At 40.8% G+C, this 5,051-nt stretch overlaps 1 pseudogene across 1 annotated transcript; it reads left to right on the plus strand.

The window, feature by feature from the left end:
• The first annotated feature begins 1,294 nt into the window (after positions 1-1,294).
• On the plus strand, positions 1,295-4,438 carry LOC308593736 (intraflagellar transport protein 22 homolog pseudogene; annotated as a pseudogene). The gene has a single exon. The product of its transcript is annotated as an intraflagellar transport protein 22 homolog pseudogene (transcript).
• Positions 4,439-5,051: the final 613 nt, after the last annotated feature.

Here is a 5,051-nt window from a genome sequence, read left to right on the forward strand (position 1 = left end):
CAGTCTTAATAAACAGCTTGTCTGCAAGTGACCTTACACTACCTGGGACAGGGTGGGAAATGGCCATTCCCTTTGACAAAACAAACAGAAAATACCGGTATATTCAAACATCCAGACACAAGTAACGAATAAAGGAGGTACCCCAAAGGTCTCTCTTCCGGAACACTGATTGTCCAAAATGTTAAAACAGCAGGTTCTTGAGGGCAGGGTCTGGGAAAAAGTATGACCTGCCAGTCATTTTTGGCCTGACATTTGCAAATCATTTGAGGGCACTGTTTCCAGCAATCAAAACTTGTGTCTTTGTTCCATGGAACCTTCTGGTTCGGCAACCATTCCCCAGAGATGACACAAAGTTTTGCTACTTTCCACCTAAGGCACTTCACTTCCTCCTCTTCTGTTATCAAATAATGAATTTCTTAACCCCCATTTTAGTTTCATTCTTTCACTTTGTTAAAGGGCAGAAGCAAGGACTTGGTTTCTGCAAAATATTAATATACCTTTTGGGGGTTCCTCAGCTGTAAAAGGGTTGAAAATCCCTGATCTATAGAGTGCCTTGATATCCTGTTACTACAACCACAATCTTAACTGCTTAAAATCACACAGGAGTGCCCCATCTGCTCTATATATTTAAAGCAGTATCATACCACTTTAAACAGTCGTTGTTTCCCTCAAAGTATCCTGGGGAATGTAGTCTGTTAAGGGTACTGAGAGTTGTTAGCAGGAGAGCCCTTTTCCCTCAAAGGGCTGCATTGCCTCTTCCCAGGGAACTTTGAGAATTGTAGCTCTGTGAGGGGAATAGGGGTCTCTCTCAGCACCTTGAAATACACTTTTAAAATGCCTTAAGATTTATTCAGAGTTATAGCAAAAGCTCTCAGGCATATAAAATAAGAAGACTTGGTTAATGTTTGGTACTCTGTTGTGTTTCTTTATACATATTCTGTTTGAAGTCCCCCAGAGTACCAGGGCAAACCCAGACAGATGGGCAGGGTGCAAGAAATAAATTCTTATCACCATTCTTATCATCATTATCATTATTGATTCAGAGCACCAGAGAAGAGATGGTGTCTTGAGATTTTGTGACATTTTGTTGTTTATTGCGCGCGTGCGTGTGTGTGCGCGCACACACACACACACTTATTAGGCCTTCAATGCACCATTTACTCTTCCCTAAATGGATATTTCTTTTTACTCCTATTGTAATGACTCTTAAAAGAGAAAAGAATCATATCCCTTCTCACCCACATGGCAAAGTGAAGAAAGAATCTATACAACTCTGTCCACAAATCATATAATAGGGCAATTAAGACAAAGTCAGAGAGCTTCTATGGCGTCCTCCAACTCTTAGCAGGTTTTCTAATAAATGAACACAAATAAAACTTTACACATATAAAAAATGCTTGTGCAACTAGGATTAATGATATAAATTAGAAAAATCCCCATGACTTTCATAATTACATAATTCATCAAAATAATAAAATTATGGTTGCTTTCAAGCATAATATTCTATCCCATGTCAGCCCCCTACCTTCCTGTTAGTAAGTCTGAGCCAAGATACATTTCAAAAGTAGCTTTAGACAAAAGGCAGACAAATTGTCCACTAGTATCAACTGATCTCCAACAATGAACAGGACATATTAACTAACACTTAAGAGGAAAGCATGACACACAGCAATACTAGCAGCACACAACAATTATAGGAATGGCAAGGTGGGATTTTTAATAATACAAAGGAAGAAAAACACATGAAAGGAAGAATTAAAATAGCATTTTATGTGGATTTAATCAATTTATTAGGTGAATTTTACAAAGTACCTAAGCAGAGCACAGAAACCACCAACCCAAATATTTAAAAAATCTGAACAGAAAGCCAGTCCCAAAGCACAGCCAAACTGACTCAAAGAAAACCCAGAGTAATAGGAAAACCAACCATTTTTAGGCCAGCCCCCAAAACAGGAGATATCTTTTCCACCTTTGGCAAGCTCTATGATCCACTAACTAGAGTCACTTCCCCACCAAAAAAACCCACAAAAATGATCCATTCCTTTTATGGTAGATTAGCCTGCCAGAAAACAGATTATTTCCCTACAGATTGCAATGGATGAAAAGCAGTTTTTAAAGAAATGCAGTTCAAAAACATTGTCTATAGCATAGAATGCCACAACTAGATAGCTCTGATAGATCTACAGAATAGACATCTGTAGCATAACTAGTTTTAAATATGATCAATTAGAGCATAGCATAGATATATAGTTATTACAGCCAAATCTCAGCATTCCCTTCCATACAGTTTTCTCAACATGCTATCATCCCTGTTAGCATGATTAACAAAACAAATCCAGAGTGTAGCTCTGCAGTCAAATGATTGGGGGTATGTAAAAAAGACGGTGCGTGGCTCAGTTCTGGGTTGCTCCTATATATATTCCAACTGAGTGTGTATCCTTATGCAGCCAAAATGGCACTATCCAAGCACAAGTAGACTTGGGAGAACCCCAACGTTTGCAGAAGTACAACGAATATTTAGGGAGGAAAACCCTAAAAGGGTGGCAACTCCAACACAACCTACTGAGCATGCTCAGTAGACACCGAATGCTGGCTGACTGCTGGGGCTAGGATGGAACAGAAGAGCACAGAGAGGGTGGAATGGAGTTTCCTGAAAGAGAGCATTGCTGGCTGCTTGGCTTGCTGGAATCCTGGACAGGAGTTCTCCACACTTCATCATTTCCTTGTTTTTGTAAGTCCCGCTAGTTGACTTTTATGGGACAAACTACCATGTTGCAGTCTAGGGCAGTGTTGAAAGGAGGCAGAATGTGTTTCTCATAAACAGGGGCTACCCCAGGGGTGACCCTGAAGGCGTGCCTTTACTTTCTCCCAAATAAACTGTCACTCATTCCTGTGTAAAGTAAAATACATAACTACATAACTCGGAATACTGACATTTGGGGTCTCATGGTTGGGATCAGTGTCTGCCCCTATAGGCCACTTGAGGGTTTTAATATGCTTCCAGTGCCTTCTCACTCTCTCCTGCATACGAATGAGAGGAGTTCAAGAGGCACACTTACCTTCCAAGCAAAGTTTTTGGGTTGGGAGAGGATGGAAACTGAATTCCATTCATAGGAAACTGCCTTTAACCAGGTCAGAATATGAGTCCACCTGCTGGATCGCCTCTAGACCAGAACATTTTCCAATGTTATCTTGAAACTTTGGAACAGTGCAGCATGGATAGGTTTGGAAATGGAGAACTGTCCTGAAACCTTGCTCAGACATTAGTGATGGAGTGAGGGAATTATGTGTGGGTGGAAAGTGGAACTGCGAAAGCTCTGGAACATGGCCTCTCTCTAAATTGCTCCTGAGTAGATGAACTTGTTCAATGTTTATAGCACTTGTAAAAAGAACAGAATTACTGCAGAAAACCTTCTCTCTTCCAGCTTGGTTGACAAAGGACAGGTGGATGCTCCTATTATTATTATTATTATTATTATTATTATTATTATTATTATACCACACTATACTCACAGGTCTCAGGACGGTTCACAAGATAAAATCAGAATATAAAACCACAAAGCACATACTCAAAATAAAAAACAACAACAACCCAATAACACCCCCACACACACAAAAAAGAGAGATGAGGATAAATTGTTATACATTGTTGTTTACAGAGTGGGGGAATATCTACAGTTTTAAAATTAAAATATTACTTCAGAATGCACCCAAGATCCCCATTCAGTCAAGTCTTATTTTATATATAAAAGAATCACAAACACCTCACACTGATTTATATTCCATTCTTCAACGTGTTTCCAGGGGATTGGAGCTGCCCTTTCAGCTGTTTGCTCAGGTTGGCTTTAGATGTGAGATCAAGGCTATGTGGGCTAGTCCAAGGGAAGATGCCAAAGGTGAAGATCCTCTTTGTTGGCCCCAGTGAGGCTGGAAAGCCTGTCTTGGCAAACTCCTTGTGAGAGAGCACCGAAGGCATTGGTAGTTATCTCCCATCACATGCAGTAAGGATCCTAGAATACGAGAAGCCAGATTTTGGGGGAAATGGCAAAGGAGCAGGGTGTTGGATTGAACTGTGGGAGGGGATCAAAAATCCGAGACTTTCTGGCCAGTACTGATGAAAGATTCCCATGGGGTCACTATTGTTTTTAACCAAGGCTTGTCTGGCTGTGTGAAGGAGATTGAAATGTGGCACTCTTGTTTCGTCCAGCAACAGCAGCTGCTAGAGAGCCAGTCCCTGCTCATTTCACATCACAAGCCAGGAAGCGCAATGAACCCGGGAGAATCTCACTTTGCCTCCACCGCTGAACTGGCTGCAGGTCATCCACTCTGGCCTCAAAGAAGACCCTGAAGATTCCAGATGGAATTTGTGAAGTCCCTCAGTGGCATTATCAAGTTGGGAAATGAGAACGGAGACAGAGAGATGCTGCTGATCACTTAAAAGCAGGAGGAATGTTGCTGCAAAGAAAATAAAAGAAATGTCTATTTAAACACACACACACACACACACACACACACACACGTAGGTTTCCAGGGCAGCTCTCAACAAGTTTAAAATTAAAAAACAAACAAAAAACATGAAAAACAAGAACATTAAAATAGCTAAACATAAGAGGCGTATAAAAGCAGACAACAGAATTTGTAAAAAAACATCAAGCAGCATAAAACAGGTAAAGAAAGGGTTAATGACTTGAGCCCATCACCAATGTATCAGGTCTAACTGGAGCATATCAGTTTGGATGGCCAGAAGGTGGCAGTGCTTGCCTGTCCAATCTCCTTTCTCTTAAGATCCCCTTTCTATTAAGATGGCCTCATAGGAGTTTCCTCCCACACCCTTGTCTTTTTAAGATTACCATGCAACTTTTAACAACTTGGCCTTCTGAGATACATTTTGAGTCTTTTTGTGTGTGGAAGCAATGTTCAAAAGACAGTGGAAGTGATGTTCAAAAGACAGCTGCAATCTCATTTTGCTGCCTGTGCTCCTTTCCATCCTTCATGGCTTCTCCTCCCAACCACCCCCAATGATAACTTTTCCTTTTGATGAAGCCAGTAGC

The sequence above is a fragment of the Podarcis bocagei genome (assembly GCF_964188305.1).
Source record: "Podarcis bocagei genome assembly, chromosome: 1".
Classification (NCBI taxonomy): Eukaryota; Metazoa; Chordata; class Lepidosauria; order Squamata; family Lacertidae; genus Podarcis; species Podarcis bocagei.